Source organism: Lissotriton vulgaris, chromosome 12 (genome assembly GCF_964263255.1).
Source record: "Lissotriton vulgaris chromosome 12, aLisVul1.2, whole genome shotgun sequence".
Lineage (NCBI taxonomy): Eukaryota > Metazoa > Chordata > Amphibia > Caudata > Salamandridae > Lissotriton > Lissotriton vulgaris.
This window is the reverse complement of record NC_141700.1, coordinates 350,906,226-350,931,076: the sequence shown is the minus strand read 5'-3', so window position 1 is coordinate 350,931,076 and position 24,851 is coordinate 350,906,226.

The window sequence follows — 24,851 nt, the reverse complement described above, 5'->3', positions numbered from 1 at the left end:
TTTTTTGAGGTAGTGTCTTTGTCTAAATCAAGAATGACAATAAAGTCGCCACCCATAATGATTTTATTTTTAAGTTCAAGTAAATGAAGCATTATTGTGCAAAGAGGTAGAGGGTCATCCCGGTTAAGGCCATAATATGATACAAAAATTAACCAATGTGCCCTGCACTCTTGCCCTAACAAGCACCCACCTACCTTGAGGATCGACCTTAACTTCAGCAATAGTAGATTGAGCTGATTGTTTAAATATTATAGCCACCCCCTTAACTGTGACTGTTTGGGATGTACAAAAACAGTGCTCTGCCCATGTTTGGGAGTTAAGACTATCAAGCCATTCCTCGTTTAACAAGTGAGATTCTTGAATAAATATGACATCAGCCTCCCTCAACTTCAAATATTCCAGTATCTTATTCCTCCTTGGGGTCCCTTTCAGGTCATTCACATCCCACGAAAAAACTCTTAAATAGTTGTTTTTATCTAAACCGGGCATAATTTAAATAAAGCGACAATTTTGCAATAACTTGCAACTTGAATATAATAAACAACTCTCCTTAACCAATGGTAACCCGTACACATTAAGACAACTAAAAAGCAAAAGAAAAACCAAAACGACTGGATCAAACATTGTAGGACACATTTTTTTTCTCCCATTTGCTCCCCCACCCAATGTGTCTAGAATAGTTCCCTATATTTTTACTAGTGACCCACCTCTCCCACCCTGGGGAACCCTCCCTATTAACACGAGGTATAATACCACCTCCTATGAGCTCTCTCACCCCTTAGTGGGCAGACTACTTTCCCTATAATGATTGAGCCCTAATCTGCTCAATAAAGGTTTTTATATCATCTGGGTCTCTAAAGGTCATGAGGAATAACAAAATGCACACCTTTAATGAGGCAGGGAAACGTATATTTGCAGTGGCACCTAAATCTCTTAGGTCTTGAATATGTTTTCCAAGTTCCCACTGCCTGTCTAAGGTTTCTCGTGAGACATCTGATCTAATACGAAAGGGCCAGTCATCCTTCTTGTATGTTCCTGCTTTCAAAGCTGCGGCGAGAATAGTTTATTTTCGTGTATATGTTTTAAAGAACGTGGCGGAAAAATTTCGACCCGAACAGCAAGAAAGAATACAGGCTGGCCATCCTCAATTATAAAAAAGCCTTGAAAATTGCCCAAACATCCTTTTTTCAAGAAAAAATTAATGCTGCATCTTGCTCGTCGAGGGAGACTTTCCGGATTGTGAAACTTCTCTTGAAAACTCCAGAGTCCACTTGCCCGTCTGCCCTCGCAGACAATCACTGTGATAAGTTGGCCACGAATTTCGACCAAAAAATTCAAAATATTTTGCAGCAACACCCGCCAATCCCTTTGGATCAACCACCTATCTCCCCAACACAACCCCAGAACCTCAACACGAGACTTGAGACGTTCACGCCCATAAACAAGGAAACCTTGGCCCCCATCCTTCAATCTCTTAAAAGTGGCTCACCCTCTGACCCTGCCCCAGTTAAAATCCTAAAACAAATAACTACCACCATCCTTGCACCTATGGTACACCTGATTAATGCCTCTCTGTCACACGGAGTGGTTCCCCCCAGCTGGAAAAAGGCGGAGGTAAGAGCCTTACTAAAAAAACCTGATTTGGGCCCCTCAACCTAGTCAATTTCAGGCCTATATCGCTTCTTCCAGGCATTAGTAAAATTACAGAAAAATGTATAAACACCCAGCTCTCACACTTCCTAGAATCGAATGAACTACTTAAACCATCTCAGATGGGTTTCCGCCCCGGCCAGGGCACGGAAACAGCTATGGTGACGGTGGTCGAGGAGGCCAGGAAGATCATGGATGCAGGAGGATCAGTGGCAGTGATCCTCCTGGATCTGAGCGCGGCCTTCGACACGGTCAATCACCAAATCCTGGTCCAACGACTTAGTGATCTTGGGATTATTCATGTTGCCCTGACCTGGATAAAATCCTTTCTCCAGGACCGTTCATTCCAGGTGATCGAGGGTGGTTATACTTCTAAAGAGACCCCTATACGTTGCGGAGTACCACAGGGCTCCTCCTTGAGCCCTACGCTCTTTAACGTATATATGTCCCCGCTGGAAAAAATAGTCACCCCTCACGGGATTAAACTTCTAACGTACGCCGACGACACCCAGCTGGTTGTCTCCCTCTCTCAGCAGGAAAACCCTAACACCAATCTTCATTCCTGTCTGAGAGACATAGTCAACTGGATGGACAGTTCTCACTTGAAGCTTAACAGCGACAAGACGGAGATACTGGTAATGGGAAATCAGGCTCATTTCCGTCCAGATTCTCTATGGCCCCCATGCATGGGCAAGCCCCCAACCCCTAAATCCGAGATCAAAAGCCTCGGACTATGGCTAGACCAAAACCTCACTATGCACACTCAAGCTAGGAAAACGGCCGGGGTCTGCTATGGGCTTCTGCGATCAGCCCGGAAAATTCTACCACTGCTACCTTTCCCATCAAGGAAACTCCTCATCCAAGGCCTTATCCTGTCACACCTGGATTATGGCAACGCACTATTGCTGGGTGCCCTGCGGAAAGTCACTGCCAAACTGCAGGTGGTGCAGAACGCGGCTGCACGGATCCCCACCAACACCAAGAGCCGGTGCTCGGCTAAGCCAGCCATTAAATCTCTTCATTGGCTGCCCGTGGCAGAAAGAGTGCAATTTAAGGCGCTCTGACTAACTCACAAAATTCTTCATGGTAAAGCCCCCCCTATCTTTAGAGACCTGGTGACTCCATACATCACCTCTAGACCCCTTCGATCTTCTAATGCCCACCTAACTTTGCCACCTACGATCAAGAGAACGCGATCAGGAGGTCGGCGTTTCTCTTATAATGCTTCCAAATTATGGAACTCCCTCCCGCCTGACATTCGTGCACAGCCTAATCTCCTGGCCTTCCGAAAATCTCTAAAAACCTGGCTGTTCCCGTGACCCCCCCCATTATGACTGTCTGTACTTACTCAGCGCTGGGACGCTCACGGGCAGCTATGCGCTTTAGAAATCCTGTAACATTTAACATTTAACATTTAACAAAGGTCAAAAAATCCTTCTAGCTGTTTTCCTTCCGGGGAGAGGCACAAAAGGGTCACAGTGAATTCTCTGCACATCATGTTCTATAATGTCAGAATCTAAATTCGGATTATACTCCTTTAGTAGGGTAATCATGAAAGTCTTAACATCTCCTCCTTTCTTTACCTCAGGGACATTTAACATTCTGACATAATTTCTTTAAACCTTATTTTCTAGGGATTCTGCTTATCTCTAAATTCTCTTTCATTTTTTTAAAGTTTCAGAATCTCCTCTTGGTTTGAGGCCACTTTATTTGATATCTCATGTTGTATTGTTTCCATTGCCCCTACCCTGTCTACTAAACTGTTGATTTTTTCCTCCATGGTCTCACAGTACCCTTGAATTTTCTTCTGATTAAGCTCGGATGTTGCAAACCTCTCTCTCAGCTCTGTTAGCATTACCGCCATCGTATTTTCAAGCTCTGCCAATTTTGGCATCTTACTAGCTGATGAGAGAGTGGCCATGGCTGTCATTTGCTCCGAGTCAAGAAAAGGGCTATGATTGTCAATGTTATCTGTTGGTGAAGGAGTAATATTCTCCTCAATGCTTAGCAGAGGGTCGTATCTATTTTTCGATAACATTTGTTTCAAAGGAGGTTCCATAGAGCCAGTTCCTGGGCCGGGAGCAGGACCAGATGCCATACTGCCTTTAATATTTAAGTTCTCCGGCAGGGGTTCCACGAGTGCTGTACAGGTCTCTGCCGTGACTGTAGAAGCCTGGGCTGTTACTTTAAAATATGAGCGGAGTGAAGGGGTCACTTTTATTTCCACTGGTTTCCTCCTTAATTGTTTCTTAATACTTGACTGGGGACTGATAACGTCTACCACATTTTTACTTAATTGTACCACTTTCTTCCTTTATTTTATTTTAAAGGTTTTATATAGTGCTGGCTAGACCAGTAGGAATCAGAGCGCTTTACATGAGCATCAGATCATGGTTACAGGTAACATCGTTACAAAGGTTACACAGTTATTAGAGCATAGTTACTTGTAAGGTCGAGATAAACAATAAGTACAAATACATAAGGGGAAAAGCAGGCAAGGGGAAAGATTCAGCGGAGGGGTGAAGGAGCTGGGGAAGTAGACAGGTAATGAAGGCGGGAAAGAGGAGGGGAGGGTGAAGGACACCGCATGGAAAGAGGAGGGGAAGGGCGACAGGGACACAAACCGGTAGACGAGTCAAAGCAACGTCCAAAGTCCAGTAAGCTGTGATCCCAGGGGAAGTGGTATCACTTCCCTATCTCTGTTGCGGAAGGCTCCCTTTACGCAGTGGACTCTCTCAGAGGGGCCTCTGAGACTCCAAGGCCTACATACAGGATCCTTCCCCAAAAAGGGCCCTAAATTCAAAGTAAACAATAATCTGTTTAATGAAAGAGAGAAAAGACCTATTAGAACACAGGCGGCTAATAGCCAGTTTGAACAAAATCCAACTTGTAGCTCTTTTGCTTGCTGTGAAGGTGCTAAGTCTGCCACTGTCTGTGTAGAGAAAGATCTACAGTCTTCACAGGATATAACTACATCTAAGATTCTTGAATTACAGTGGGAGAATAAAATGTTTAAGACTCTCTTAAAAAGTTATAACCAGAGTTCAAGAGGGAATCTAAAACCCCTAAACAAGACTACTTTTCAGCTTCTATGTTAGCCTCTTTAGAAATTGAGAATGTAACCTTGCGCACTATATAGCGGTCCCCTCAAAGCTGGTCCAGTAATTGTGTAAATAATACTGTGGCTGATCACTCATATTCTCCTCAGAATAGCCTTAGTACCATGTCTCAAAGTGCAGTTAAAGAAAGTATTTGTTTGAATTCTAAATTTTCTAACTCCTCTGTTTTGTCTACGCGTCGATGCCCTTTTTGTTTGAGTTGAAGTACTCTAAGGTTTTGTGACAACAACTCTGGTGCAAATACTAAATCGGATACCAGAGTAGAATATGATTTGTGTTACTAGTGTACTTATCTCATGCTAATTGGATTCATCAATTCCTTTGGCTTTTTTGTTTGCCACTTGTGTACTGTATTGAGTTTTTAATGTGAAGAATATCATCTTATGTTTTATTGTGTCTGATGTCAAGAGAAGATTAGCATCTTTTAAACATATCTGTGATTTAATAAATTGTCTTTTTTTAACTAATCTTTCCTTTTTGCTCTTGTATGAATGAGTTGTATGATCATAAAGTGTTTAATATATAAGGTTGTACCCAAAAGGGAATTCTTACTCTATTACTTTTCACCTGCACAGGACCGAAAGCTCCCTACACTATCAGGGAAACAAAGTGAGAAAAGACATGGATGTGAGACTTTACCGTCCTAACACTGGGATACACCTCCCATCCTGAGAACCATACAGACAATTAAATGGTACTTAATGTGCCAACTCAAAACGATAGAGCCTCCCTTGCTATTATTTCATCTTGTGACCTTCAGATCACCATTGGTTATGGCTTTACACACAAAGTGAATGGTTATGAATGAAAACTGATGTTGTGCTAGTTTGTGAGGATTACTGTGAACACAGGAGCGTAATGCTATTTTTCAGATATATCTTTCACTAAAACCTATACAAACTGGCATTGCTTAGATTGAACCAAGTCCATACAGCGTGGTTATCAGAATAAACATGAGAACCCACATCTGAAATGTATCCTATCTATTGAGCACATTCAAGGTGTCATTCTAGCTGCAGCTGGGCCTGCAGCGGGTCATCAACACACAGTTGTAAATGCTGTTTGTTCCCAATTTCAGGTTCTGAGTAGTGGTGAAGTATATATATGGCAATTTTTTAATTCCATTATCAATTACATAATAGAAATGAACTGCTAAGTGGAAATTGCAACAGAATTGTAGCATTAAAAGAAAGAAAAGCCAGGAGAATTTTAAATGCTTCAATAGACTACAATCTTGATCACTTAATAGGTTTCCATTGTGCTTTAAAAGTAACACAAAATGCACAAAACACATTTGTCTATATTTAGTGGTGTCCACTTAAACACCCTGTCAAACAAATCCGGCACTTTGGTCCTCCTCAAACATGCAGACAAAATAAAAGGCTAAACAATGTTAGTTTCATTTAGAAATCCGCAACTGCCAGAGCAAGAATTCAATAGCAGTGTCCAATGCGTTGCATTTCTTAGAATCACTGTATGCCTTTGGTGACCGTAGCATATAAAATGTATTGAACAAATGGTAATTGCAGTTCATAAAGTAACAATTTAACCCAGTGTGAATAAAACTACCTCCATCGCATGGTAGGGGTTGAATCGCTCATAAATCCTATAAATTTGCCTTTTTTAAACGGCTCCTGTGAATTTTTAGATTACATAAGCACTGTGAACAAAAAGGTGCCTTAGGAAATAAAATTACCTTTAAAGGCTACAATTTGGTAATATAGCACATTATTCAAGATAGTCCCTCATATTTTTAGCCATGAGGAATAGAGCTGCAGGAGTAACATTATGCCTGCCTGTTCTGAAATATTTCATATCTTATATGTGTGTATGTGCACGGTATGGACTGGGGTACCATCCAAGTACTACAAATGGTTTTAATTCACTTAAGTCAATTCTTTTGATTTACATGCCATAAGAACAGTGGCCAAAGGTTACCAACAATTTGTGTTGAGTTTGTATCACAAAAGTGGGCAAATCCGGCGCAAAGCCTTGGGTTGAGTTTTACTTTCCAACCAAATCATGATTTGCGATAAAAGTTGCCTAACGTTATGCAAAGTAGCTTTATGCGCTACTTTGTGTCAAAGAGGCTTCCCGTGGGTGGTGAAAAGGCATTTCTATGCAGATGCAAATCCCTATCTGCTAACATTTGTAGAGCGGGATTAGAACCCAAAAAAATTCTGACACAACATCAAACTCCAAAACATCAACTCATCATAATTATGCCTAAAAATGAATGATGTTTACCAACTTATCATCACCCTACACACAAAGAAGAAATACAAAAATATCAATAACGATAATTTTCCCATGAAAAATAAACAAAATTCCATAATATCAAGCACAAAACTAAAGTATAGCAAAATATCATTACAACATTAAATGTACACAAAATGACAAAAATATAAAAAACTTAATATTGACTACAAAAATATTGTTTGAATAAATGAGAAATATAATATTTCATTTAATTTTAACCTAATAATTCCCATTAGAAATATACAATTTAACTGAACACAAATAAAACATTTTTAAATATTCTGATAATCAAATAAACACAAAATAAAATATAATAAATTATTTTTTAAACCATTTTTCTAAATAAACACCTTAACTAGATATACAATGATTTTAAACAAACAAAAACAAAATACAACTAATAAACTGACACTAACTAAAATATTATTCATTTATATACATTACAAATAAGTAGCTAAAGTACTTACAAATATATCTCACAGTTAAAAATTAAACCTTAATTGTCATTCACCAAATAAGAAACAAACTGCCAAATTAATTCAAACTAAACATAAGTAAGAACAAAATTAAATGTAAAAAAGTAACTAATAGAAATCTTAAACTAATCAAATAAACACTATGAAAATGAGCGGAAAAATATTAAAAACTAAGCAGCAGAAACGCTATAACTAAAGGAAACCAACACTGCCAGATTCTACATTGAAATTCCAGGAGCTACAAAACTGACCATCTACAATGAAAAGTAAATAAAATAAACAAATTAACTAAAATTGAAACCAAACTACTTGCCTAACACTTAACTTAAAATAAACCACTAACATAAATCTTTTCCTTTATTATCTACAAACTTAAGGTACCATTACAAGATTACAAAAATATAAAAACAGCAATATCGACTACAAAAATATTGTTTGAATAAATTAGAAATAAAATAACCCTATAATTTAAAACTAATAATCACATTTGAAAACTTCAAATTTAACCAAACGCAAATACATAGAAAAAACATATTCTGATAACTAAAGGCCCGATTATGACTTTGGTGGGGATACGGCCAGCCTGCAGTGGTGGCGGCCGGAAGAACACTGCCAACCCGGCGTCATCCCTACTGCAGCATTACAACATTACAGAAGTGGTATTTTGCCGGCGCAGCCAAGGCGGCAGCATGCTTCGGCTCTACGAGAGCGCCTGAAGCCAATGGCGGCCACACTACTGTGCCAAGCAAACACAAGGAGATGATGGACAGAGCGCTGAAACTTTTCAGACACTCATCCCCAGTCACAGATCTGGGTTGAATCCATCATCATTATTAGCTCACTTTGCCACCCAACTTCAGACCTGGCATATGCAAATCAGTCCTCCTGACCCTGTTCCTTATGGAAACAGACCAGCCCGAACTGCCAAGTGAGGTCTTCCATGGACCGGAAACAAGCATCCTGACCGGTTTCAATGTAACATCCCTCATTATCCAGGCTATCTTGAATTTTTTTGTGTATAATTGAAATTTACCACTATAAAAATCATATATATATATATATATATATATATATATATATATATATATATATATATATATATATATATATATATATATATATATATATTACCTACTGGCGGTCGCCAGTAGGTATATATAGTTAGGATTTTTTCCCTATGGGATTTCTGAAAATTCTATGCCTAATAACTTTTGCGTTCGTGGACGGAATTGGCTGAAATTTTCAGGAAAATGGCACATTTTGTTTCTGAGCAGACCTTGAAAATTTGGGGGGGTTTTGTGGAGGGGGGGCCGAGAAAAAAGGGGGGTCCCAAAACGCCTTTTTCCCATGTTAATTTCCATAGGGCGGTTGGACTCACTTTTAGCCCGAACGGCTGAATGGATTTTCACGAAACTTGGCAAAATTGTAGGGACTGTTAGCCTGATGTGCCTTTGCTAGGTCTCAATATATGTGCTTCAGTGGATTTTGAGAAATTAACGTTTAAATCAAGATATATATCTGTAACAGCGCTCCGGGCAGCTATCCGGTTAGCGAACCTTTCGCGTAACGGAACTTTGCGATGAGAAGCTGATTGGCCCTCCGGTGTCTGTCAACATTCTAAACAGTCCGGAGCGGCCGCCATCTTGTCTCTCGGTAGGATCGAGAGACAAGAGGAGGCCAAAACAAAGGGGGAAATTACCATAAGGGGGCATAGTAGATCCTCGTTGACCCCCTAGGTTTTATGTGGAGGTTTTAAAAGGGCCTAGGAGGGTCCAAAAAAAAAAATTTTTTTTTGCGTGGTAAGCGCCAAGTTCGCGAACCGGATAGCTTTCTGGGCAGCGAACTTTATGGATAAAAGAATGAAAGACTTTTCTAATACTGTATGTTAATTGTTTGTTGTTTTTCTTGGTTTTTTTTGTTTTCTTTATTTATTTATTTTTTTTATTATGATTGTGTTTCATACTTTATTAAATTTTCTAACATTTCATTGTCAGAAATGTCATAATTTATTATAGGGTGTAATTGTTTTTCATTTTGAAGCAAGTTGTCTACTGCTTCAACACATTGTAGAAGTTCGTGGTCTCTACTGTCATCCATAAAGTCATCAAGTTTGTCTTGGCTGCTCTCCTTCAGTTCAATCGAAAATGAAACTTGCTGCTCGCCTTCCATTTTGCCTGAAATTTGGATTAAAAAAATATATATTAGTAGAGATAGGGCACTGTTGGGATTAATTTTAGATAGGCAGTTTTTATCAGTGAATTTATCTTTTGGCAGTGTATAGTATGAGAGTGGAAATAGGACTAAAAAAAAGTGTATGTGATTTAACCAAGACAAGCCTTACTCCATTGATAACTATAACAGAGAAGTCTATCTAAATACATTACTACTACAGAGGGATAGTGTATATGTAGCAGAAAAAGTCTACTATATTAAGTCATAGTGCACAATATATTAAATTATAACTTACCTTCACAAAGAAGTTGAAGTTTTTTGAAGCTTTTGAAATAGGAGGTACAACAAGAAGTAGTAGTCAAAATGGCTGTGTTTCCTTCTCTCCCTTTATATATATACAGGTATATAACCAATTAAATGTCAGGTAATAAAAGTAGAAAATGAAAGTAACATTTTCATTGGTTGTCAATTCCAACAATTCAGATGTGTTTTGTGAAGTAATTTACCTCACGGTACTTGGAGAGGTCTACAGGCTAAATGGCTAAATGGAATTTCAATGAAATTTGTGAGAATGGAAGGGATTGTTATGTAGTATGAGCTAATCTATATTTGGTGAGAGTGTCTCTAGTCGTTATTCTGTAAATTACTTTCCCGCCTTTTTTTAGGACCGCTTTCCGGGAAGCTGCCCGGTTAGCGAACCTTAAGCGTCACGGGAGTCCACCATTTTGTGTTTCGTTCGCATTAAGATACAAGATGGAGGGCAAATAATGTTTAGAATGGGTAGAAGGGGTTATGGTAGACTTATCTTGACCCCCTAGGTTTTCTGAGCGTGGCTGAGGAGGCTTATATGTGCGGAAAAAATTTTTTTTTTTTAAAAATTCCGCGAGGTTAGCTTTCGGTTAGCGAACCGGGTAGCGCTCCGGGGAGCGAAATTTGTGGAAAATTAGTGAAAAAAGTTAGAGAAAAATAATAATTGTGAGTGATCAGATGTAGGGTAGCTCTGAGAAGAGCTTTTGGGTTTATGGTACATTTAGGTACTTATAAGTAGGTACCAATGCACAGTCTTAAATTCAGAATGAAAATTCTGTTGCCCTCATCTGAGAAGTGAACTCCATCTCCTCTGTAGATATCTTGCATGTAGTAACGCAAGTTATTGTTGTACAGAGAGCCCATTCCATGGTCTCTCATGTAAGCTGAAACAGATTTGTTTACATGCTTCCTCGCTTTCTCAATTTGTGGACAAAATTGGTTGGACCACCTCCATTTCTGTCTTTGGCATATATTGGAATATACCAAGGCAGTTTGAGGAAAAAGTGCCATTAATTGCTCCAAGGTGTCCTTTAAAAGCATTTCCAGACCTACCCCTGTCAAAGTGCCCAAATCATTACCTCCACAGTGCACTATTAACAGGTCAGGTTTTGGCAAATGCATAAAGGTTTTCACCAATGGTATCAATTGGTGACATTTTAATCCTCTTTGGCCCAACCACTTAATTTCCACATCTTGTAAATTGAGGTTGTGTAAATTTCTGCTCTCAGCATACCTTTGAGCCCAGTGGATGTAACTATGTCCAACAATCCAGACGTTAAACATGGTGGAAGAAGGTTGTTCTGCAGTCAGATGAAGTGTGGTAATGAAAGGGCAGTTGAAACAGTAGGAGTTTCTAAAGAAAAAAAACTGTGGATTTACAATGCTAATGATTCATTAGCAGTGATTGGTGCATTTCCATTTCTGAAAACAGAAAGTTAGGGTGCATGGATGTGTTCTTTGAAAGATGTAATTTGAATGGTCAAGGAAGAAACATTTAATGGAAGATTGCACTGGATACGCAGGTGCACTGAGAGTTCAGAGTTCAATTGAAACATTGTTGTGTGAATTTGCAAACATGAGAGGTCTTCCAGGAGGTGGTTGCTATGGAAACAAGGCAGACAGGGCAGAGGGGGGAAGGGTTTTGATTTGAAAAAAGTGAGGGAAGAGGTATGATTGGCTAATATGAGAGATATGTGAAAAGAATATCTGTATTTCTGTGCTTTCAATAGCTGCAGCCTTTGGAGTGCATCCTTTTTCTTCTGCTGAAGACAATTTGGTGTATTTCTGAGACTGTTTTCAAAACTCAAAAAATATTTGCTAAGGTGAGAAAAGATTTATTTAATTTAGATAGAGAATAGTATGATTTAAGGAGAAAATGATGAAGAAAGCTGTGTTTTTAAAATGTGGTTTTGTCTCTAGTGATATACTAATAGAATTAGTTTCAAAGAGAAATTATAATTGCATATTTGGTGTAACATTCTGGCATGCAGTTACACAAGATATTGTAATACATGGAGGCCATTTCATGGTCTGTTATGTAAGCTGAAACAGATATGTTGCTTTTAAAAACGATTTAAGAAATCAATTACATTTCTAGATATGTACTGCTAGAGCTTCATAGGTTGTTTTGGGCCATATTTATAAGGTATTTGAGTGTCTAAGATGTTGTGTTCGCCTTTTAAAATGTAAAGTGTTCCTCATGGGACAAGTGTCTTGTAAATACGCTCCCACTTGTGCTTGGCAAATTTAGATTTTGATTATGGGAGTTACCTAGCCATGTTAATAGTGTCCCAAAAATGGTGCTAGGGCATTCCAGAAAACACTTTCATGTGTCTCAAGGACATTTTTAGTCATTTCTTCATGGGCTTTCTTATCAATGGCAGCATGACTGCGAGAACTGTATGGTATCAAGTACTACTAGTGTAGACTCAGAAAGATTTATATATTTAACTTTGCCAGACAGTAAATCAGTCTCCTTTAATAAGCTAGTAAATGCAGCGGATCACAACATGGAGTGTAGCCAATGTAAATGTGATATGATGTCAACATTATTTATACGTAGATATGGCCAGTATGTCATTTTAATGATGCAACGATGTAGGCCTGATGGAACAAAATTGTCAACTTTAATAAAAAATTTTGTGGCTTCTCAGCTGTCAATATCAGGGAGGACTTTTGTTACTGTAGCAATTATCTATCACGATGGTCCATCAACAACATCAGGACATTATACAGCTTACTTAAAGTCTGGAAACGGCTGGTCATTCTGTAATGATTCTGTTGTAACGTTCAAAAAAAAATTGCCGTTTGACCTTAAAAATTCTTACCTGGTGTTTTTAAAACCAAAATTTTAAGTAGAGGGAATGTAAGTCTGCAATGCTGTCTCGATTAAAAATTCAACTATATAAACCTAATGCAAGTAAGTCTGCTTCATAGTAAGCAGTATCAGTGTCATAGGAAAAGGAGAACATGACTGACAAAGAAGAGTAAGATATTAGTAGTCCAGGATTGTGAAAATAATCTCAAATATTTTATTTTTGAAAGTTGCGAAAATAGAAAATGTCGGGATTTGATTGGAAGAATTACAAGATTTGCGAATCGCGGCAACATGATTTGGCCTAGTGGAAACATGTGATATAATGAGAGAAGTTTTTTTTCTATGTAACATATTTCACGTATCGATGGAGGTTTTCTTTCAGAAAGTGGCGGGCTGAAAATATTTAAAGCACAACAGAGTGGATGCTGTTTATAGGAGATCCTTCGACGTCATTGAAAGTAAGTTAATTTTAAGAAGTTTTGAAATCAGATTTCTTAGGTTGTATGGGTTTTTTAAACACAGTCATTTTGATTGTGTTTTTTTTTCCCCGCTGTTACATGATGAATACCTTCAAGTCACTGATTTAAGTGAAATTTGATACATTCTGAGAACAGCAAAAATAAACCATTTAACATGTATAATTAATGTTATGCTTTTTGTCCTTATGATATACATTTAGAAATGTGTGGTACATATGGGTAAGGTGAGTTCTGTAAATATCAATTTTAATGCTTAGAGTGCTGTACTTCTGGGTAGTGTTTTTTTTTTATAAAAAAAAGAGGCCTCACCTCAAAGAAAGCTCTTGAAAGCACACATCTTATTTGCATCCTAAAACAATCATTTACAATGTTAGACACAATTTTATTATGACTTTACATCTTTTTTGCGCTGCTATTGCATCACTATTGTGAGACATTAGCAGTGCAAGAAAAACATCATGTTCCAAAATAGGCCTCAGTTCAGCAATATCAAGATACAGTTTCTTTCGAATATATATCTTTAGGATTGTGTAGGGGACGTAGAGAAGCAGAGACTTCTGTAAATGTCAAAGTTGTTGAAAAACTGTTTGTTTTTGAACCTTTTCCCTTGTCTTTTCTAATTTTTAAATACATGTTTTAATATTTTTTGAAATGTTTGTTCTTTGTTTTACAGATTGAAAGTATGAAAAAATATTTAAAAAAGGTAACAAGAATTATAAGGTAAATGTTTTCCACTCTTTTTACCCGCAATGCACTGCTGATGATGTCATTGACAGTATCTCTCATTTACTCTCTCTAGCTGTCTTTCTTTTTACATTATTCTCTGTTTACTTCCCTTATACTAACTCTTCTTTTTTTTAAAAAAATATTTTTTTAGTTCGCTTAAAGTTCGCGAACCGGTCAGCGAACTTGAAGCGAACCAAAAGAAATAGAGCTTGCCAGAGTGATAAACATTCTAGCAATTTTGTTTGAAAGGGGAGGTAGTTCTGAAAAGAACTGTTTTTTTTTGTTTTTGTTGTTTTATATTTTTTTTTTATTTTTTGAACATTTTTTGATTTTTTTGTATTTTTAGAACTGTTTTATGTTTTTTTTGTGTTTTTTATGGAGGGGAGACAACAAAAAACAGGCTTTCAAAACGGCTCAACTGGAGCAAAAAAAAAGGAAAATTACTTTTTGGGTGCATTAGGGCACTTATGATTTTCATATGCAATGTTCATGAGGTTGACACTCATGTTGCCATATGACAGCATAGCACCACAGTAAATACAAGACAACTTCATGTGCTGGAAGTTAGGTTGGATGTTTGGCACAGTCTCTTGTGCCTCTCTTCCCGTCAAAGACAATGTGGATGTAGATCTTGCCACAGGAGTTGCCGTCGGATTGTCTTCAAGATCCCTCAACTCAGCCCGGCTGTAGTTCAAGGGATGCCACCTGCTCATGTGACGATGCATTGTATAGTTCCCCATACTGTACTTCTTTTCTGTGCCTCTCGATAATCTGTAGTCACAGATGAGGCAGGTGGCATATTTTGCATTCACTTTCTTGGTTCCAGGAGGGATGGTGAAAAACTGCCAGATGAAACTGGTTTTTCGTTTAGAAACCCGGGGCAACTCATCAACAAATTGTTGTCCCTCTCTCTCCTCTTCTTCTTCTTCCTCATCTTCCTCCTCTCTGTTAGTCATAATTTGACTGGGTGGTCCTCTCTTCTTATGGGGAGGTGGAGGTGGTGGTGGGGGTGCACCAGCTGCAGCAAGAATGGAAGCCATTGTGGAACTTCTGAATAATGGTCTTTCTCTCACCAAGATGAAAGTCAGAGTGAGGAAATAAGGAGGAGTTTACTTGATTTGGGGAAAACAAAAGTTCTGAGCCAATGAAAAGTGTTATTTTTAGGTCACATGACCTAGTCATACATCATTTGGAAACCAAAAGTGAAATGAACCAATGAGAAGTTTGATAAACAAGTCACATGACCTGTTCCGCTTACGTTACGCGGCGCGCGCCGCGTCCCAGATCGCTTCCGGTTCGCTGTCCGGAGCACTTCCGGGAGCGCTAACGCGACGCGTCATTAGACGCATTACGCGATAACGTGATACATCGCGCTTCCGCGGCGCGTCACTGTTCCGCTAACGTAACGTTGACCGGTTCGCGTACTAGATCGCGGCATCAAGATGAGCTAACGGAAAGCTTCCCGGTTCGCGAACTAGAAGCGAAGAAAAAAATATTAAAAAAAAATTATCAATTAATATCTATATATATTTTGGGATTTAAAGAATAATACATTTTACAGCTACAGATGTTAGCTTTTAAAAAACCAATGAAATTCACTGAAAAAACCATAGGTTATAGACCATATATAGTTAGAAATTTGCATTTAAAAAACCATTGATATTCAATGAAAAAACCATAGGTTATAGACCATATATAGTTAGGAATTTGCATTTACAAAACCTTATTTTACTCGCATAAAACCATTGAAATTCCATATATAGTTAGTTGCGCTAACTATATATCGCGCACCCGCAATCCACTGCTGATGATGTCACATATTACATCATTCATGACATGGTCAGTGACATCACTGATGACATCACTGATGACATCTCAAATGACATCACTGATGACAACATCCAGTGACTGTATGATTCTGTAAAGTTAAAATATGTCTTACATATTGAAGAATGAGTGGATGTATAAGTGTCTGGATGAAGGATTTAGTAGGTGCATGACTGACTGTATGAGTGAGTGATTAAATGTGTCTCACTGAGTGCATGGGTTAGTGACTAAACTGTCTTAATTTATGCATCATTATGTCTGTTGTTCTGTAAACTGCTGCATGTGTTGATCAGTAGCTATATGAGTAACTATATGGGTTATTGATTGGTTGCCCAAGTATTTGTATGGGAGACTGAGTGTGTGTGTGGGTGGCTGGGAGGTGTGTGACTCTGTGCATAGATGTGTGAGCAGTTGATACACTAGATGTATGGGTTCAAAAGTGCATGTGGAAACAGCTGTATGGGCGGTTGACTGTGTGCATGAGTGTATTGGTGAGTGAATGGATATCTCAGTGCTACATGTCAAAGTAAGTACATATGTAAAACACAGTACATGTGAGAGTTGACATATATAAATAACTGTGCATAAGAGCCAGTGAATGTGTGAGTGGCTGTATGGATCATTGTGAACTTGTATCAGGGATTGTATAAGAGAGTAAATATGTGTTAGTATATGTTTGAATAAGTAAAGTTTGTATAACTGTATAGTTGAGGAAATGGAGGTGTGATTGATTCTTTGCATGACTGACTAGGTGTTTGAGTAACTCCATGGATGAGTGGCAGTCTCTGAGTGTCTGTTTACACTGATTGTATCTAAGGTTATATTAGAGTCTGAAGAGGTTCATCGTATTATCACATGAATGATATCATCAGTGATGTGATCAGTCATGTCAAATGAGATGTCATCAGTGATGTCATCAGTGATGTCATTTGAGATGTCATCAGTGATGTCATTTGAGATGTCATCAGTGATGTCATCAGTGATGTCACTGACCATGTCATGAATGATGTAATATGTGACATCATCAGCAGTGGATTGCGGGTGCGCGATATATAGTTAGCGCAACTAACTATATATGGAATTTCAATGGTTTTATGCGAGTAAAATAAGGTTTTGTAAATGCAAATTCCTAACTATATATGGTCTATAACCTATGGTTTTTTCATTGAATATATATATATATATATATATATATATATATATATATATATATATATATATATGAAACAATCCCCGCTGCCTCTCGCCCGGAGCCCAGTACTGGAAACCGCTGCGCAGGAAGAAGAGAGGAGACCTCAGGTGCAGTGAGCAATATTTCTTTATTGTTCCCTCGAGGAAGCGGCACACCACAGCATGACGTTTCGGCCTGCACAGAGGCCTTGATCACATGATATATATATGTTATCAAATCAAATACAAAATGTTAAATAAATTACCAAATTAGAAGCATTAAAAAAAGTAATTTACTAAAAATATTTCGTTTAGGATATTTATATATAGAAATATATACAAATAATATATAATTAAACAAATAAAAATATTAGATATTTTTAAACAATGTTAAAAAAAGTATTAAAGTATTCAGGCCTATGAATAATAGATATTTCCACTCCAGTCTGTGCAACAGTGGGAAAAGTGTTAGTCTACGAGGCGTTACATTTACTATTCCCACTCTAGTCTGTGCAACAGTAGGGAAAGCGTTGCACTGCAGAGACTTAAAATGTACTATTCCCACTACAGTCTGTTTAATAGTACGGAACTCATTGGACTTTGGAGGGGTAATTGTACTATTCCCACTCGTCTGCGGAACATTAGGGAAGGCGTTGGACTCCAGAGAGGTAAGGTTTCCTATTTCCATTCCAGTCTGTGCAACAGTAAAGAAAGTGTTGAACTCCAGCAAGGCTAAATTTACTATCCCTAATCCAGTCTGTGCAACAGTAGGGAAAATGTTGGACTTTGAAGTAGGGAAAGCACTTCACTTCAAAGACGTAACATACATGAAACATAACCCTATTGATTTCTAACAAATATGAACTTTGATAAATAACCCCCCAAAAGTGTGTATATATATATATATATATATATATATATATTCACAGAAAAAACCATAGGTTATAGTGGATATATAGTTAGGAATTTGCATTTACAAAACCTTGAAAATTCAATGAAAAAACCATAGGTTATAGGCCATATATAGTTAGGAATTAGCATTTACAAAACCTTATTTTACTCGCATAAAACCATTGAAATTCCATATATAGTTAGCTAACTATAAGCGCTAACTATATATCGCGCACCCGCAATCCACTGCTGATGATGTCACATATTACATCATTCATGACATGGTCAGTGACATCACTGATGACATCACTGATCAAAACAACCAGTGATTGTATGTGTCTGTAAAGTTTAAATATGTTTCACATATTGAAGAATGAGTGGATGTATAAGTGTCTGGATGAAGAATTTAGTAGGTGCATGACTGACTGTATGAGTGAGTGATTAAATGTGTCTCACTGAGTACATGGGTTAGTGACTAAACTGTCTTAATTCGTGCATCAGTATGTTTGTTGTTGTGTAAGCTGCTGCATGTGTTGATCAGTAGCTATAAGAGTGGCCATATGGGTTATTGATTGGTTGCCCAAATATTTGAATGGGAGGCTGAGTGTGTGTGTGGGTGGCTGGGAGGTGCGTGACTCTGTGCATAGATGTGTAAGCAGTTGATTCACTAGGAGTATGAGTTCAAGAGTGCATGTGGAAACAGCTATATGGGCGGTTGACTGTGCATGGGTGTGTTGGTGAGTGAATGGATTTCTCATTGCTACATGTGCAAGTAAGTACGTATGTAAAACACAATACATGTGAGAGTTGAGATATATAAATAACTGAACATAAGACCCAGTGAATGTGTGAGTGGCTGTATCGATCACTGTGAGCTTGTATCAGGGATTATATAAGAGAGTAAATATGTGTTATTATATGTTTGAATAAGTAAGATGTGTATAACTGTATAGTTGAGGAAATGGAGGTGTGATTGATTCTTTGCATGACTGACTAGGTGTGTGAGTAACTCCATGGATGAGTGACAGTCTGTGAGTGTCTGTTTATACTGAGTGTATGTAAGGTTATATTAGAGTCTGAAGAGGTTCATTGTATTATCACATGAGTGATGTGATCAGTGATGACAAATGAGATGTCATCAGTGATGTCATTTGAGTTGTCATCAGTGATGTCATCAGTGATGTCATTTGAGATGTCATCATTGATATCATTTGAGTTGTCATCAGTGATGTCATTTGAGATGTCATCAGTGATGTCATCAGTGATGTCACTGACCATGTCATGAATGATGTAATATGTGACATCATCAGCAGTGGATTGCGGGTGCGCGATATATAGTTAGCGCTTATAGTTAGCTAACTATATATGGAATTTCAATGGTTTTATGCGAGTAAAATAAGGTTTTGTAAATGCTAATTCCTAACTATATATGGCCTATAACCTATGGTTTTTTCATTGAATTTTCAAGGTTTTGTAAATGCAAATTCCTAACTATATATCCACTATAACCTATGGTTTTTTCTGTGAATTTCATTGGTTTTTTAATAGCAAATATGAAAAGCTTTAAAATGTCAAGTACGTGATAGATAAAAACATTTTCGTATTTATGCACGCTGATGTGCTTTGAACGCTGCCCCCCCCCCTCCCCTCTTTTGCCTTAGTAGTACTCTCTCTTTGCAGATACAGAAGGGTAGTTAACGCAGGCCTTTACCCCCGTTGTAATCCGTCGTACCTCCTTGTCTCTCCATTTGATTGATTGTTGTCCAAGCATTTACTGTTTTAGAATTGGTTCTCTTTGGATCATTCTCTATTTACAAACAAGCACAAAGTCGCAATACTCTGTTTAGTCTTTGCAGATAGTGAAAAATCGTGTAAAAAAATAAAAGTAATCGAGCAAAATCAGTAGGCCACTAATTGGATCTCTTTTTGACCTCGCTAAAATAGAAATATTAGGAACAACCCTTCTTGAGAAATACGAAAATAGTGAGATGAACTGAGCTCCACACCATGAGGGCTGCAAGACAGCTCGGCTCCATCACCCATCCCGCACAAAATAATGACAAACCCTATGCAAATATTAAAAATATAGACAACACACCAGCAAAGAATCAGGGTAAAACATTTTATTAAAAAACTATTTACATAACGTTGGTTTATAAGATGATGTCAGTAGTGGACCGATGTGTGAATAGATCGAAAACAGCACAAGGCTCCAAGATCCGGATAGCAAGCTCCTGGATGTTGGGTGCCATAGTTTAGAGTTCTGAATTTCAGCCTTTTTCAATGCCTGTGCTTTGTTGAATCAAAATGGCGGCTTGACACAAAGCTGACTCAAGCGTTGTTACTGATGCTATGCAGACCAAAACTGGTTTTCAGTTTGTACATTTTTCTAGATTTTTCAATCCAAGTTTGGTTGACTTTGTAGAACGATGGCTTCAGATTTTCAACATACGGTGTGGTGGCGCTGACTGGGAGGGGGCGCTTCGCTCCTGCCCCCTCCCCAAGTAAGATTTTCATACGTGAAAGTACGTTAATGGTTTTGGTCCCTGAGATGCTTCGATGTCACTACCATTCTCAAATAGCATAAGTTCTAGATGTTGGGTGCCATAGTTAAGAGTTCTGAGCAGCGCTTGTAACACTGTCTGAAGCTTATTTCCACCTACTGCAGCTTCACTATTCTCAAAGTAAGTGAGTGTCGTTTGTGGACCTGACTGCATTAGAAAACAATGTGATATGTTACCTTCCTAAACAGCTTGACGGAGGCCCCTGAGGGGCGCTGTGATGGCCATGGACTCGGAGAAGACGCTTGGCTCCGACACCCTCCCCAAGTCTTATAGCACTGGTGTAGCCTGAGATCGCCCCCGACATAGGCGGCCGGCTCCCGGGGTCCGGCGGTACTTTTTGCCTTTTGATGACTCTTCAATTCTGGACCTTGTCCCACAATCCGTTTGACCTGAAGACAAGCTGTAGTGAGGCGCCCCTTTATCGTTTTAGTTGCCATTCCGCCCGCTTTTGCTACACTGTGCCTCTTCCGCCATTCAGCTGTTTTCCGCCCGCTCTTGCGACTACAGCGTCTCGCTCACCATGTAGTTGAGATGCGCCCGCTCTTGCGGTGCAGCGATAGGCGGCTGCCACAGGACTCTCAAAATGGCGGCCGGCTCTTCGGTTTTGGGCCTGGTCCACTAAAATGGCCCTGGGACACCTTGGAACTCGGACGCTTGTCTGCTAGGGCTTGGGTCCCATTCTCGAAAAGCGTCCCCTCAGCCGTGAAGATTCTACAAAAGTCTTGGGGGCCTCCGACTCCCGCAGGCTTCTGGTGGGGAGCGGCTGCCATGATTGCTCGTGGAATGGCCACGACGGAGCTACGAGATGGTAGTGGTCTCATGCTGACGCCAGCTTTAGTCTGAAACATCCAGAAACACTGTAGACTACCAATTCGATCAGTTCCGGTAGCGCCCCAACATGACCCGGAAAAGAAGAACTTGCCCTCCCCTCTTTGACTGATGGTTCTTGTTGCCTGTCCCCTCTGTTGTCATTTAACAGAACTTTTTGGACTGCTGAAAGGGGTTGTGTTCTGAACGCTGGTTGGTGGAGACATTTAGACTATATTCTTGACCTACGTTGTCGCGTAATGCGTTTTATGACACGCCGCGTTAGCGCACCCGGAAGTGATCCGAGGCGCGGCGCGCAGCGCGTAACGTAAGCATAACAGGTCATGTGACTTGTTAATAAAACTTTTCATTGGTTCATTTTACTTTTGTTAATTTAATGATGAAAAGCTTGGTCATATGACCTAAAAATTACGCTTTTTATTATTTTCGAACAATATTTTTTTTTCAAACATATGTTATAATATTCCAGGCTAATGTACTTTCCCGGAAAATTTACAACTGTCTTGCAAGTAAAATATATTCCTTTTTCGAGAAAAAGGGCGTTTCTTCCTTCCATGACGGAGCCGTTGAGTAAAAGAGATTCGGCCTGCTGTCTTAGTCGCCGATACGCCTGATTATCAGATTCTTATCGATCACTTTATGTTGCAGACATGAAAAACACAACTGCCCTTGACCATTTATCTTTACTGCGTTCCTACATATTATACCTTTTATCCGTCATGTAATTGGACTGCTTTATTTCACTTGCCTTTTACTGATTCGAAAACAGTCACTAAAAGTAAAAACTTTACAAATGAAAATACTACTACCGTGTTTTGTTTTAAAAACCTTTATTGTGAAAATGTCAGTATACAAATACGGGCCTATAACCACGTGGGCCGGCCACGGAGCAAACTCAAATCGTATATGATGAGGAGACATTTACACTGTAGAAGAACGTAACGAGCGGGCCATTAGGTGACAAGAACAAAGGTGTCTAACAGTTGCGGAATCGGTGGACGTACATTTTGTAATTAAAATACGACAGGGCCACTTACAATAACATTTTCTAGATATACATTTGCGGGCAAAGAGTTACGAGTCCCATTTATACCGGCGCCATTTTGGGCGAGGCCGGGCAGGTCCAAGATATAGTCAAAATGTCTCCACCAACCATCGGCCAGACCAGAACCCCTTTCGGCCCTTTATGTTACAAGATGGTGTCTTCCATTCAGAAAATATTGGTGGCAGCATTTTGAAAGGAAACAGAAACAGCCGTTCTCCTAGTGAGTTTCACATTGTTACATTTAGGAAGAATGTTGAAGAGTAGTATGTGGAAAATCTGAAGCCATTTTTCTACAAACTCTCAATCAGACTTGGATGGAAAAAAAAACCTGAAGAATGTACAAACTGAAAACCAATTTTTGTCTGTATAGCACCAACAGTAACGCTTGAGTCAGCTTTGTGTCAAGCCGCCATTTTCATTCAATCAATAGCGTCCCCCTGCACACATTCAGGGACCTGGTCGTGTCTTCAGATGAAACGCATTGTAGGAAAAGAAGCAGAAAGGAAAAGGAAAAAAGTTCCGCCGGACCTAGTGAAGCTGCAGCAGGTGCAAATAAGCTTCAGACAGTCTTACAAGCACTGCTCAGAACTCTCAACTGAGGCACTCAACATCCAGGACTTGCCATTCGGATCTTGGCGCCTTGTATTTTTGTTTTGTTTTTGATGGAGGGGAAAGAACAAAAAACAGACATTGAAAAAGGCTCAACAGTGCAGGGCGCCTTGTGCTGGTTCCGACCTATTCACACATCGGTCCGCTACTGACATCACCTCATAAACCAACGGGGCACCCCACGCCGACTTTCGGCGCAGCATTGTAGGATGGCCACACCAGTGCGGCAATTTGCTGGACACCACCTCGGTGCCATCCAGATCTCGGCGCGTTCATTCATTCAATAGCGTCCCCCTGCACACATTCAGGGACCTGGTCGTGTCTTCAGAAGAAACGCATTGTAGGAAAAGAAGCAGAAAGGAAAAGGCAACAAGTTCCGCCGGACCTAGTGAAGCTGCAGCAGGTGCAAATAAGCTTCAGACAGTTCTACAAGCACTGCTCAGAAATCTCAACTGAGGCACTCAACATCCAGGACTTGCCATTCGGATCTTGGCGCCTTGTGCTGGTTCCGACCTATTCACACATCAGTCCACTACTGACATCACCTCATAAGCCAACGGGGCACCCCACGCCGACTTCCGGCGCAGCATTGTAGGATGGCCACACCAGTGCAGCCACTTGCTGGACACCACCTCGGTGCCATCCGGATCTCAGCGCGTTCGAGTCACTGTGCCGGAAGAGTGACCGGAACTCAGCTGAACACGCCGTCTTTCGGCGCAGCATTGTAGGATGGCCACACCAGTACGGCAATTTGCTGGACACCACCTCGGCGCCATCCGGATCTCGGCGCGTTCGAGTCACTGTACCGCAACAGTGACCGCAATTCAGCTGGACACGCCGTCTTTCGGCGCAGCATTGTAGGATGGCCACACCAGTGCGGCAATTTGCTGGACACCACCTCGGTGCCATCCGGATCTCGGCGCGTTGTGCTGCCTTCGGCCTATTCGCACATCGGTCCGCTACTGACGCCGCCTCACGTGCCAACGGATTTTCTACGCTTTTTGTAGCCCTATGTTGCATAACAGGTCATGTGACTTGTTTATAAAACTTTTCATTGGTTCATTTTACTTTTGGTTTCCTAAAGATGGAAGGCTTGGTCATATGACCTAAAAATAACACTTTTCATTGGTTTAGAACATTTTTTTTTCCCAAACGATGAAAGCCCCACCTTGTTTCTGGATCATTCAGACTGAAGCTGGCGTCAGCATGAGAGCACCACCATCTCTTGGCTCCGTCGTGGTCATTCCGCGAGCAATCATGTCAGCCGCTCCCCACCGGAAGCCTGCGGGAGTCGGGGGCCCCCAAGACTTTTATACAATCTTCACGGCTGAGGGGACGCTTTTCGAGAATGGAGCCCAAGCCCTAGCAGGCAAGCGTCCGACTTCCAAGGTGTCCCAGGGCCATTTCAGTGGACCAGGCCCAAAACCGAAGAGCCGTCCGCCATTTTGACAGCCATGTGGCAGCCGCCTATCGCTGCACTGCAAGAGTGGGAGCAACTCCACAACATGGTGAGCGAGACGCTGTGGCCGCAAGAGCGAGCGCAACTCAGCTAGATGGCCGCCACCTGGGGAGGCCCGTTCACGCCGCCTCCCCCCCCCCCCCCCCCCCCCCGGGCCGCCGCACGCCAATTTTCGGAGCAGCATTGTAGGATACCAAAACCAGTGCGGCAGTTTACTGGACATCACCTGGGTGCCTGTCGTACATGTTGTGTCAGCCATGTGACACTGGACACAGACCGCTACTGACGAGGCCTCCCCCCGCACCACCCGGGACGCCCCACGCTGTTTTTCTGTGCTGCATTGTAGGATCCCTAAACCAGTGCGGCACCCAGGCGACATCACCTGGGTGCCGTCCAGAACTCTGCACGTTGTGCTGCCTTGGGACTATTCGCACAACAGACCGCTACTGA